Raw genomic sequence first — 13,409 nt, 5'->3', positions numbered from 1 at the left:
GGAAAAAAATGTTAATTATATGTAGCTGCAGTTACTAAACAACCACGTAGAAAACTAAAGTATAAACTACATAAAAAACTAAAGTATGAACTGCATAGCACCATCAGTATACTTACTATACTCTACAATAAGCTGAGTTACTAACAGCAAGTAATACATTACACTTCTACGTCGTAAAAATTATATAATATGCTTCCATCTAAATATTATTCTCTTACATCACACGAGCATATACCGTACTATATACTGCCATAGATAAACCCAACATTAAATTATATACTGTATTGCTATAAACCGTATACATTTTAATATAACACTATGTATTATTCTACCCACCCTAATGTGTATCGAAATGGTTTATTACGTCCTTCCAATGATTGCTAAGCCAGAATCCATCTTCTCGGTTAAAATTGTCTCTGTGTTTGTATATGTGGATCGCCTCATGAACGAATCTCTCATGATAGCCAGATGGCTTGCAGAGAACCTCTGTCTTGGAGAAGTCAATGTCATGTGAGCCCACTGAGTTGTAACGGTGATCTGCCACGGCTGAGGTGTTTGTCCTACCGTGTTTCAGGTCAGCTTTATGTTCACGGATGCGGTCCGAGACATGTCGTTTGGTTTCCCCAATGTAACTGCTACCACAGAGGCAACTTAGTTTGTAGACGCCAGGGTACTGTATGTCTGGAACCACATCTTTTACAGACGGTACCAGATCACGGATTTTATGTACTGTGTTGAATCGGACCTGGATCTTGTGTTTAATCAGGATTTTGGAGATCTTTTTTGTGACCCCAGCAATGTAGGGTAAGGTGATGGTCTTGAAAGGCTCCTCAACAGGATCCTTCATGATGGTTGGAGTGATGGCTTTGCGGATTGTGTAGTCGGAGTAACCATTAGCCTTAAGAGCTTGGCGTACGTGTTTGAGTTCACTGGAAATGTGTTCATGGTCGGAGATGCATTGGGCTCTATGATATAGAGTCTTGACGAGGGAATTCTTCTGGGATGGATGGTGGTGGGAATCCGGTTTTAGGTAAGCATCCGTATGGGTGGCTTTCCTGTAGCCACCCATACACTTATACAGGTAGGAACAACAGCTTCCACACTGCCCACCAGGGATTATTTGTCCGTCTGGAGTGCACGAATGTGCTGTCCAACCAAGCTCCTACCTGCCCACTGTTGTATGTGTTGGATTATGAAATTTTGATAAAAATAATAAAAAATAATAATTTTCCGAAAAATGCGCAAATCGCATTAATTATGTTAATGTGTGTATTAACATGCATAAATTATGATAATGTGTGTAATTATATGCATAAATTATGATAATCGCGGAGATAATCATAGTAATTTATGCGGATGCTTGCGATTATGTTAATGTTTGCAGTTATGATAATTAGGCTAAGCTTCGTTCATCCAGTGTTATATCAATCAGGATAACACGATTATCATCGATTAAACGTTTATCGATTATCTTAGTGTGTTTATGCTATTTTAGGTCTCCATTTTCATATCTCATCGCAGGTAACAGCTCTTATGAATAAGACAGTTTTGCATGGACTTGGAAAGAAGCACTCGAACAGTTGGTGTTAAGCAATTTTAATTCTAAACAAACACATGACACTCTCTTATCCGAAAGCAAGTATACGTCAATAAATTCATGGGCAAGATTATGCGATTAACGAAAATGAATGACTAAAAATACTTCGCCATTGGCGTGATTATGCAGTTAACGAAAATGAATGACTAAAACATTTCTTATTCATGTAACTCGACGGCAGCAACTGCTTTGCACGATCAGTTGATATTGAACGCACCACCTCGAAATGGCAACCCTTTTTGAAACGCAAAGACAATTTTTTTAAAAGTCTTATTCGTGTGCGTGCTGTGTGTGCGTTGTCCCCTTGTAATATTAATTAATTCTTAGAGCCGGGAGTTGTGTCGTTAGCTTGTGTGGTGTGGGAGGATACAATCAGCGGCCAGAAGTTTTCTCTGGGTTGGGCATGGCCGCCGCGAGCCCCTGCTGCTCCCTCGCTCGGCGTGTCTCTGCTTGTGCGCTCTCTCTTTCTCCACTGCTGGACGACGAGTTGGCACGACGCTCGGTGACGCCCGGTGACGTCCGAGTCGTGCTGCTCTTGCGCTCTCTCTCCCTCTACTGCTAGATGACGAGTTGGCACGACGCTCGGTGACGCCCGGTGACGTCCGAGTCGTGCTGCTCTTGCGCTCTCTCTCCCTCTACTGCTACATGACGAGTTGGCACGACGCTCGGTGACGCCTGGTGAAGTCCGAGTCGTTCTGCTCTTGCGCTCTCTCTCCCTCTACTGCTAGATGACGAGTTGGCACGACGCTCGGTGACGCCCGGTGACGTCCGAGTCGTGCTGCTCTTGCGCTCTCTCTCCCTCCACTGCTGGACGACGAGTTGGCACGACGCTCGGTGACGCCCGGTGACGTCCGAGTCGTGCTGCTCTTGCGCTCTCTCTCCCTCTACTGCTAGATGACGAGTTGGCACGACGCTCGGTGACGCCCGGTGACGTCCGAGTCGTTCTGCTCTTGCGCTCTCTCTCCCTCTACTGCTAGATGACGAGTTGGCACGACGCTCGGTGACGCCCGGTGACGTCCGAGTCGTGCTGTGTTGTGGCTCTCTCCTTGATCGTTGCCAACTTCACACGGACACTCGCCCTTGCTTCCGGCTGTGTTGGCTTGTGGCTCTGGACGACGCGGCTGTGCTCACTGGGTGGTGGTCGGTCTGCCCTCAAACACACGGCGCATTCGATGGCGCTGTCCTCTTCCTCACAGCCGTTTGACCAGGTTTTCTCCACTGCATCGCGCTCTCTGCTTTGCACGCTTGGTCGACGCTTGGCGATCTCCGCCCTTTTACAGGTTGATTGCTTGTCGTCATTCGTCACTCTCTCTGCTCCGTGCTTCCCTTGTTCGTGCAACTGCCAGCTTCACTCGCACTTAACTTCGTTCTGCGAGAAGCGACACCTGCTATCGGCATCGGTGTTTCGTTTCCTCACGACGCTCCGCCAGCCGGAGCACGGCTGAAACCCAGCCCCGACCCAGGTTGAACTCAGATTTCTGCGACTCGAACGACCCCTCCTCGTTCCATCTCTCCTCGAGGCACGATCTGCCCCCGCTCTCTTGCGAGCCCTGTCGCAACACTGAGCGCGACTCGGACAGTCTGTTCATTCAGGCTGTCACCTTAACGATGTCTCGTCGTCCCATCTCTCCTCGAGGCACGATTTGCCCCAGCTCTCTTGCGAGCCCCCGTCGCAACACTGCGTCGCAAGCCGAGTTGCGAGACTGAGCGCGACTCGGACAGACTGCTCGTTCGCTATGTGCGCCCGTGCCTAACTCAAAACGTGACTCCCCTCTCTGCGCATTCTTTGCGAGAGAAAACAGAAAAAACAGATGTCTTTGGAATGTCAGGCACCGATTCCCCCCTGTGACCTTTTTGCTCCCTCCTTGCTTGCCAGACCCCGCTGGAAGACAAAGGTGGCTGAGGAGATGTTTGCAATACATTTATGTGGTCCTGTGTGTTACATTTATTCTTGAATTATATTTTATGAGTTCCTTCGGTCTTAGTATCGTGGTTATCATTCGTCTATGTTTAATGAATATTCGTAATGATCCTCGTCACATTATTATTTTGGGGCTTCGCCAAGTTTAGTTCTCCAGAGATTGGTGTTTTATTCTGAGTTATATTTTAATGTCCTGAGGTTAAGTGTAACTATGTTTCCACTTAAGCTTTCTGGAATTCGTACTCTTTAGTTTATAGGACGGTCATGTAGATAGGAAACATATAATTCTAAATAATATGTATGCGGTGAATACGAGTAATATAAGATAATTACTAATAAAAAAAAACTTATTGTTTATTGGTTAATTCTCTTTGTTAAGTTTCTACTTTTCGGTAAGGAAAACGTTAATAAAACGCGAGTGGCAACCGTTATTATCCTTTACTCTGCTCTGCACCCCCTCCGTGCATCTCAAGATGTCTTGGGAGGTCAGGTCATCGATCTTTGTCCATCTGGATGTCTGACCTCTCTGTGACCGACTTCTTCCCAGATTAATGGCCGTTTCACAGATTCCTGGTGTGCTTGTAGTGGGTTGTTTTCATTATTTAATTTAAAAAAATATATATAGATATAAAAAAAAATTCTTAATTATTCTTAATATTAATAACGGAAAACAGGGCATAGATACAACACCACTCCGAAGGAACGTGTTTTGGCGTTAGACCACATAAAACTCACTCAACAATTAAAATATTTAAGTTAAGGTGAATTATTCAGTCGTGCGGGATGAAAGTCGACATCCTTTTTCCTGGCCACATTCCCACAATAAATTAAGTGAAGGCCATGCACCAACATGTTTTATGGGTCATCTGTAAACAATTCGCATGTGTTCGTCATTTTCCAGACTTTATACTTACGTTTGAGGGAAACATGCTTAACACCAAACAGGACTTTCGGGGTAAACGGAAACGTTAAAGATGCAAAACTTCGAATGTGCCAAAACCATGAATAAAGTGCAATTAATCTAATGCAACTACCCTTTCCCCACATGGGGGGGGGGGGGGGGGCAAACCCAGCATTCCGGCCACATTCGTTAGCACACCTTCGTGGTGGTTGTGCCCAACATGTTGCGGTTATGGTGCAGTTGTGGAAACGTGGCTTTGAGTACGATCATGTGGGGTGGGGGTGGGGGGGGGGGGGGGTGTAAATATTGATAACCATGTTGGTAATACATACATGGTGTTGATATTGTTCATTTATAACTTACAGCATTACCGTCGATATACGTTACAGATCAAAAGGCTGGGTTGTGGCTGGGAAAGTATGTGCAAGAAATCCAGATCACTTGCTAATCAAAAGTTTCATCCTACGCAAGTACACGAAGTATAAACAGCGGTATGAAAATGAATAGTGCAGCCCATTCTACGTTGCATAGTTGTCAGCTATATCGAGTCTTCCAATTATGAAACCACAGAACTGCAAGCAGGAAACGGATACCTGGCACATTCCATATCGCTAGACTCATCCTGGTAGCTGCCCATCGAGGACATTGCATGATAACCACTGCACTCGATTATTTTCCTAGAGTATCAAGGTCACAAGCACGCCACGTTGATGTGATTAAACCGTTTATTTCATAGTATGCGTATCATGCAACAGGCGCGTTACACTTGGAATGCGCGCAGCGCGTGGGTCCTGCCATTCCGCTCGTGGTGCGCTCGGAAGTTCGGGTGGCAGCAGAATTTCAAGGCCGCGATCGTGATCACGAACTCGAGGAAGTAGACTTCCCCATCCTTGTCATCACCAAGGTCCCTCAGGATGCGGCTCACCACGAACCCATCCACGGGATTCTGAATGGAATCAAAGCAGCAAGAGTTAGAAAATCCTGGACCTGGACTGTGGAACATGGGCTAAATAGACAGCAAGTGATGGTACACGTCGTAGTGCAGGTCATTCTACCACGTGGAATAACTGTGAATAAGCCAACCACAATACGTCCTGCATTCTCAGAATTAAATGGTCCATTCGAAGTTATAAGACTACATTAACCCCTTATCCGTTTAGTCACCCCCGATTAGGCCCAGTGAGACATCTCCAAGAACGAAACACCACTGCACATTTCTGGCTATCACCTCATGAAGCCAGTAGTAAAAATCAGCTAAACGGCGTATTCATTAGTACAAGTTTCAAGTTTACTCTCAAACACAACAGTGTGCTAAAGTAGCAACTAATCGGCAGTATACGTGACAAACCCTACCAAGTTGTCGGTCGGGTTTGACGGACATTTACGCGATCCAAACCAAACATTTATTAGTACAGAAGAATGGAGAGGGTATAACAAGAGACTCAAACATGGGATGAACCGAGGGACTGGTCCATACGAATAGCAAAACCACATCCCACCTGGATTAGACTCTTGCCCTTATCCCCCTTTAGGAAGCTCCTGAACGTTTCCTTCTTCAGGCAATCTTTCACAGCACTGTCGCGGGCGAGTTCATTGAAGGTGGACAGGAGCTTCAGGGTGGCTGCATGGAGGTCGCTCATCTTCATAAGCGATGCACGGTCGAGTCAGTACGCAAGTGGAATCTGCGAAGACACGACAAACAACGAGACAGCCTTCAATCACGTGAAGACAATGCACACGGCACCTCTCTACGCACCATAATGACTGATCACGTAGCGCCCCAGCTTTGTTCCAAAAACAATTTCTGGCCCAAACCTCAACCAGCGCTGCACACAGCTCTCACCGAACCCAGGTAAAACCCGCGCGTTGCAGAGATCCCCACTACACAAGGCATCTTGCCCAACACCGCGGCGGTGGCGGTACCTGCAACAGACGTCTGCAACTTTGACGACGACTGCTGCCACCCGTTGCGGCTTTTATGAAGCGCGGCCAGTGACGTCACCACTCACACCTGCTCGCTCTCACTGTGCGATGTTTTTTGATTGGTCCCGTTTATCTCGTTTCCCGGCTAATTTTTTACAAGGGAAGTCCGTGATGCCAGAGCACAGCAGAAACAACATCAACAGACAATGAACTCATGGGAGGCACGTGCCAAGAGGCCCCAACATTGCTATCAAGCGGGCGCTTGATGGAGGGAGTGGAGGTGTTTGCACGGGGACGAAATAAAACACATTCCTGCGGAGGGAGCTGGTAGGAATGTTGGGTTGCTCGGTCAATGGCCAGCGTCAATGGCGGCGTGGTGTATTCCGCAAATATGCCCGACTGTGAGGGCGGGCACAATCCGGAGTGAGTAGGTTAAACGTTGAATTTTATAAGGGTTGAATTTTATAAAAACTTTTTCAATAAATATAATCATTAACCTCAAACGAACATAATAGCGGGACCCATAAGCCCCCGGCTCTCTCATAAACTCCGTTGCGACGTCATTTAATGTCTGTTGAAGGCGAACGATATGGCAACCTATTCCTCTCGACGAGCTCTACCCGATGCGCTAATCAAAGTTTCAAAGTTGTGTTTATTCTGCGACAACAGAATGATCCGAGACGAGATATCCAAGGTTATGAAGAGGCCATCAGAGGATTGAACCAGCCCAGCTGGAAAATGGGAAAATATAGACCCTTGCTTTTGGCGAGTTCATGAACCAACTCCGATGACACCAGGGCTAATGAACTATTCACTTAGGTTTCTGCCTTTGTATAGACACATCCCAAAGAAATAACAATTCGCAAAGGTGTGCTGCTGCTTCTGCTCAAACAGCAGGAAGACACGACTTAAATTATGCCTGCTTGTGTCGCCAGCCCGTCCTCTTTCCCGTCATGATCGTAACGAGAGAGCAGGCCAGCTAAACAAAAGCATTTGGGGACGATAGAAGTTATTCTGAGTTGTGTTCTTGTCCAATTCCGTACCACACAGTAGGTTGAGATGACTGGACAGCTTCACAAATAGAGAACGCAAATCAGGTTACCAACTCTCCATCAATGTCCGGGAGTGTCCACCGAAATTGGCATCATTCTCCGGGTGACAATTTAAGGTGATACCGGAGCTTTTAATTGGATACTTTAAGGAAATTAAACATCTCCCGCAATATCTTCAGTCAAGAGTTGGCAAGCCTAAACGTGAGTGGGTCATGTGACGGCAACACTTTATTCAAAAGTGCTCTTCTGGGTAGCTTTCGTTTCTCTGCAACAGTGGCAAAGAAAACCTGCCAATTAGCTATTAGTTAGGAACACTGATGTGTTGGAGAGCAAACCTACAATATTTAGAATGCGATTCCAATGTTGTCTCCGGTAATTACAACCAGCTTCATCAGGCGATAGCCATGATTAAGACCCCATTTATATTCACGCGATTTAACAACAAAAAAACAAGTTGTGTGGACGCCGTTGCACGGAATTCGCCCGCTCTCGTCGACGAGAGAGAAAGAGGAGCCGCAGACAGCAGCCACCAGCTCTGCTGTCCTCTGTATACGAAGGTGTTCTCGGCCACATAATGAGCGTTTACGTCTGGGATGAAACCATAGCGCCCAGAGAAAACCCACGGCATGTGCATGGCGAGGTAAAACTTGATTCCGTACAGATGGAACACGTGGGCGTACATGTTTGCTGTACCGCCTTCTCCTGGCGAGCCAGGGTATGGTGCCTCATTGACTCCAAGGGGTTGGGAGTTTCACAGCATTTGTGCGATCCACCAACCCTCGCCTCTACAGTGCTGGATTACCGGCGTTTGTAGTCACCACCGGCCGGCTAAAATAAATAACCTTAAAGTGACGTCATGAGCGAGACTAGGTCTACGCGTGCCAGCATCACTGTAGAAAAAATACCAAATTAAAATAAATTGCCGTGCAAATGATGAAGCCGATCGTTCCCAAGGAACGATCAACGATGGTCAGGCAGCGTGGCGGTGGTGGTCAGCTCGTTTGCTGGGCGCTGTCGTGGTGAGATCTTATCTCCCTCGCCTGGTATGCAGGAGGTCGTGGGTTTGATCCCGAATCTAACGCCTGCTGCATATTTCGAGTTTACATGTTATCTTCCTGTGATCACCTGGAGTTTTTTTCTGGGTTTCTGTTCCTTTCACATTTACAATCAACATGCTCTTCGAGTATTTGTCTGCTTTACATTTCCACTCGATAAGCCACTTCGTTGAGCTATCATTTGTGATAGCCAGATCGCTTGTAAAAAGAGCTATGTAGCTCAGTTTGCCTTACCTGGTAAAATAAAAAAAATAGTTTAGTTTGAATACACCCGTAGTATTAACCAGGGCGACCTGACGGGCTCAAACCGCAAACCTCTGCACTGCACGCCTCAACCAACGAGCTGATCAAGCCCCCCGCCCCTCCTCTCCATCCCCCACAAGCCCCCCCCCCCGCAGCCCCTCCCCCCTACAGACACAAGCCCCGCCCACCGTCGAGTGACGTCATGACCAACTGACGCCCACTCTGAAGATTCAAGTCTCCCGCGAAGAAGCAGAAGCCGACGACTCCGCGACTCTCCGAGATTCCGAGACTCCCTGAGGCCTTCTCACTCGACTCGCTCTCCCTGCTTGAGTGAAGAACCTCGCCGACGACGGTCGAAGGATGGAAGAAACATCACCGAGGTGAGTGAGCGTGAGACGGCACTGGGGAGAGACAAAGACGGCTGTGAGATGTGTTCAGCAGTGGGTGAGTGAGACAGCCCTGCACAGGACACCCGGGTACTCTGTTGTGGCCGTGTCTATGTCAGGTCGGGCGTTGGCTTCAGAGGGACAAACATTGATACACACCACCGTGAGGGGGGGGAGACACTTGGACACCACAAGGGAGACACGGGGGACACACAGACACAACGTAGACACATGGGCACACAACAGAGACACAGAAGGCAGACACATGGAGACGCAGAAGGGTGACACGAGTTGCTGTTCTATTGGTAGTGGACACTCCTCACCAACACACGGACACAGGCGAGGAGGCTTCCAGTCATTTAATCCCCCACCACCACCGTCATCATCCACAGCGCTCTGTTCTTCTGCTGCTCTGTCCTCATCTGCTGCTCTCTTATCTTCATCATTATCTGTGACCTACCAATGTCTGCAGGCAGGATCAATCGATGACAATCCTATTGCCTGCAGATGTTTAACAGATGAGATGCGTTGCACCGTGAATTCCTCCTGTTTGATGAGACAGTCGACCCTTCTGCACCGCCACTTTCCCCATCGCGGTTTCGATAAATCGCGGGGTCGGCAAAAGACATTAAATGGGAAGTTTTTGGGAGTTTTGGAAACGCCGCAGACGACACACAAAAAGTTTAGTCACTCATAAATGCATAAAATATATGTACAGTACTGGATAATATTATTGTATTTAATCCTTTAATACCATAAATATACACAACTTTTCTAAAGTAAAATTTTGTAAAAAGTTAAAGTTTATTAAAAGAATGCGAAAGCCAGCAGACGACACGCAAAGGCTGGAAAATGTAGAGATATCTTAACTGTACTGTATGACCAAATACTGTACTCTATATTTGTATATTTAACTAAAAGGTGATACTGTCTTTTGTTATACTATTGTAGTGGTGTTTATTCACGCGGACAACTTCTTCTTCTCCTGTGTCACTTTATTAGAAGCATCCCACACGGGTGCTCCTCACGTTCAACACCACGTACTCCTCTGGCGAAGTCTCCCTCTCTTGCTGCGCTAGTCTGCTACTCCGAGCTCACTCTCTCCTGCTCCGCTAGCCTGTTTACTCCGCACTCCGCTTGCCTGTCACGGACGCTCTATCTCTCTCTGGCTCCGCGAGCCTGTTCTCCGCTAGCCTATCACACTCACGCTAAGGATTCCACTTGCCTCTCCCCCGCTAGCCTGTTACTACACCCACACCTCCAACCTTGCGTGCCCCGAGCAGGGGTTCAGCCAACACCGCTGGGGAGGACGAGGTAATGGAGGGCGAGGTCCCGGACTTGTCTTGTATTGACTTCTCACTTCTTCATCTCCAACCAACTCAACTCCCGTTGCTTCACACATCCCCATATATCCCCCTCCTCATTAAGTGTCCTCAGGTGGCCCTCGTTAAGCCGGCATCCTTCTGGTGTCTCCTGCACGTGCTCCCCCCCTTATCGCTTCTATCTCTGCCTTCTTGGTGCCTCCTCCGTGTTTGCATTTGCAGCCAGCCAATCACTGCCTCTTTCCCTAATTGCTGGTGTCTCTCTGTCTGCTGTCTCACAGGCCTCACGCTTGTCCTTAACTGACCGCACTGTTTGCAACCCCGTACATGAATGCAACTGCTGTTTGCGAACCCTGCGCAAATTACGCCACTACACTATTATTCTGCTCGCTTCGCTCACCAAGGAAACCAAGGGGACCAAAAAATTTCACGCAGTTTTTCCAGGTCGCGGGGGGCCTGCGCCCCTACCCCTGCGATGTGGAAGGGTCGACTGTAAAAATAATTGTAACCGTTCGGATAGCTACCGACTTAGTGCTACTCGGAAGCGAATCATCAAATAATACATTGTTTAAATGCATGCCTATACAAGCCACCATACTTCAATAGGGATTACCGTTGGTACTGTTCGGCTATTTTAATACACAATGAACAGGAAGGACAAGATCAAAGGGCTCGCATAACACGCATGCATAATGTACGTTGACTCATTAATCCCCCCCACCACTTTGCGCAAGAGCGAAGAAGTGTGGTCACCACATCTACGCCTCTATATAAGGAACGAAACAGGTGGACTTCTCCAAAAATCTGGCTGTCAGCTGATGAAGCTAGTTGTAATTACTGGCGAAACTTCGTACTCAGATTGTAAATGTTGTGGCTTGGCTCTCGAAAACACCGGTGGGCTGTACTAGTGATGAATTTGCACGTTCTGTTTACGTAACAACCCTTACTAGTTGGCTGTGTCGGGTGGTGGCAGGTTTTAACGACACATTTATATATTTCTGCAATCTTACCCAAAAAAACCTCTCATGGATGATATTGGTCGTGAAAGCCTACGTGTTAAATGGAGTTTACCTGGTAGGATGAAACTAGTTTAGTTTTATTCGTATATATTTTTTTGTTATTTGTTTTCCTTTTCTACACTCTGCACTCCTATCATGTTTTTGTATTGTTGTAATGTTCTGACCCACCCCCAATTGAACATCTGTGAAAAATAGCTTCATAGCTCATCGGATTTCTCCAGTATGAATAGAGATTCTGATTTCGCTTGACTCGAGTGTGATTGCAAAGTGACAGAAGCTCGTGACTGTCGGCGCGATGGCCTGCGAGCAACTGTGACCCCACCTGTGTTCCGTCTGCGTTTGCAGACAACCGGATATTGGTGACATGCCCACCGCGACGCGTTGTGACCTCTCGCCCGACGATGGCCTGCCGGAGGAGGAGGAGGCCAGCCCGTCCTGCTGGGGCGGCCGTTGTCGGAAGGGGCCGCGTATATTGGTGGCCGACAAGGCCCTCCTGAAGGCCGAGGATAAACTAGCTAAGACCCGGTTGAGAACGCGCCAATTATTCCGGGATCTGTGGTGGGACAGAGTCGCGGTTGCCGCCGCCAAGGAGCGGAAGGAGGAGGAGGAAAAGAAGAAGAAGTGGAGCGCGGGAGCAGCAGATCAAAAGAAGATGTCAAAATGGCCCTTTGTCAACAAATGGAGGCGCAATAGGCTCTTGCCCCACAAAGTCAGCAGACCAGGTGAGGGGATTGAACTTGGCATGGCTGCGAGGGAAAGGGGTGGGTGGGTACGGCGCACGGTCTCAGGTGATGCTAAATGCCTGATGTTGATTCTAAATGTGTGTGGAGGGAAAAACTGGAGGACTCGGACAAAAATCGATGTGACCACGGGGAGAGACATGCAAACTGCATATATACCACAGGGGTCAGGGTCGAGAACCCACACGCACCTGTATACCAGGCAGGATGGTTAACATCTTGCCAACGTGGCATCCTTAAAGGTAAGGCGTGTTGAAGCAGTGCCTCTAGTGTTGACAGCAAGGCTTTCATCGAAGTGGTTTCGAAATGTAGTTCTGTGATGCCACCTTCTCGTGCACCGCGAGAGCATGTGAGTGACGAGAAGGTGGGGTCATTCTGTCGCAGGAACAACCGCCCAGGCAGCAATGGACCGGGATGTGCCTGTCGCGCTTGTGGATGAATCGACGGCCTTCCTCCTCACCCACACGACGGACGAGTGGCTCTACTGGAGATATGGCAGCAGCGTGACCATGAGTAACACCAGCATGACCATCCACTTCGCAGGTACCGGGAGCAGCAACGGCAGCAGCGGCGGCAGCAGCAGTGGTGGTAGCAGCAGCGGCGGAGGCAGCAGCGGCGGCGGCAGCAGTGGTTATCTGGCACAGTCGGAGTGCTGCAAGTGGTTGGCAGACTCCACGGCCATCAATTCTAGTGATGATTGCTCCCTCCACGGCAACCCTTCCACCCCTCCGCCTCTCCAGCTCGTGAATATATATCGCTGTAGTGTTTTTCAAACTTTCTTGTTCCGCCAACCTCTCAATCTTGTGACAAAACGCATTCCACTTCTCTTAATGTCAGTCATACACAATGATTATGACCAGAACAATAATTTATTATTTAAATTAAGCTGAAAGATTTTTATTTTTATTGGGGCATTTTGATCTTGGGGTTAGTGTAGTTTAATCAGGGTAGTTTACCAAAATGTTTTTTTTAAAGTATTATTTAATGTCCAAAACAAAAGGTATGAACATTGTCACCAGGTATAAACATTGTCGTCATAGATATATTATTATTTCAAGGCCACAGTGTTGTTGATGAGTGTGTTGGGTTAATTTTTCTTCTCAAGAGGCAAAGTATCACCGGGACGTTGTGGAGAATGGCCCCTTGGCAAATGCCTGTTGCCTGTGGCCGGATATTGGCCGTGTTTTGAATGTCTATTGCCCATCTGCAAGAACTCGTGAACGCAGACCCTACAGTAATGGAGCCACAGG

General features: G+C 47.7%; 1 pseudogene across 1 annotated transcript; it reads right to left on the bottom strand.

The window, feature by feature from the left end:
- Nucleotides 1–5,126: 5,126 nt before the first annotated feature.
- LOC144727221 (protein S100-A1-like) lies at nucleotides 5,127–6,336 on the bottom strand (annotated as a pseudogene). The gene is made up of 3 exons (XR_013587355.1): nucleotides 6,263–6,336; nucleotides 5,919–6,101; nucleotides 5,127–5,365 (listed from the first exon to the last, which is right to left on the bottom strand). The product of XR_013587355.1 is annotated as a protein S100-A1-like (transcript).
- Nucleotides 6,337–13,409: the final 7,073 nt, after the last annotated feature.

The sequence above is a fragment of the Lampetra planeri genome, chromosome 25 (genome assembly GCF_965212315.1).
Source record: "Lampetra planeri chromosome 25, kcLamPlan1.2.h2, whole genome shotgun sequence".
Classification (NCBI taxonomy): Eukaryota; Metazoa; Chordata; class Hyperoartia; order Petromyzontiformes; family Petromyzontidae; genus Lampetra; species Lampetra planeri.
This window is presented reverse-complemented; position numbering and strand designations above follow the sequence as displayed.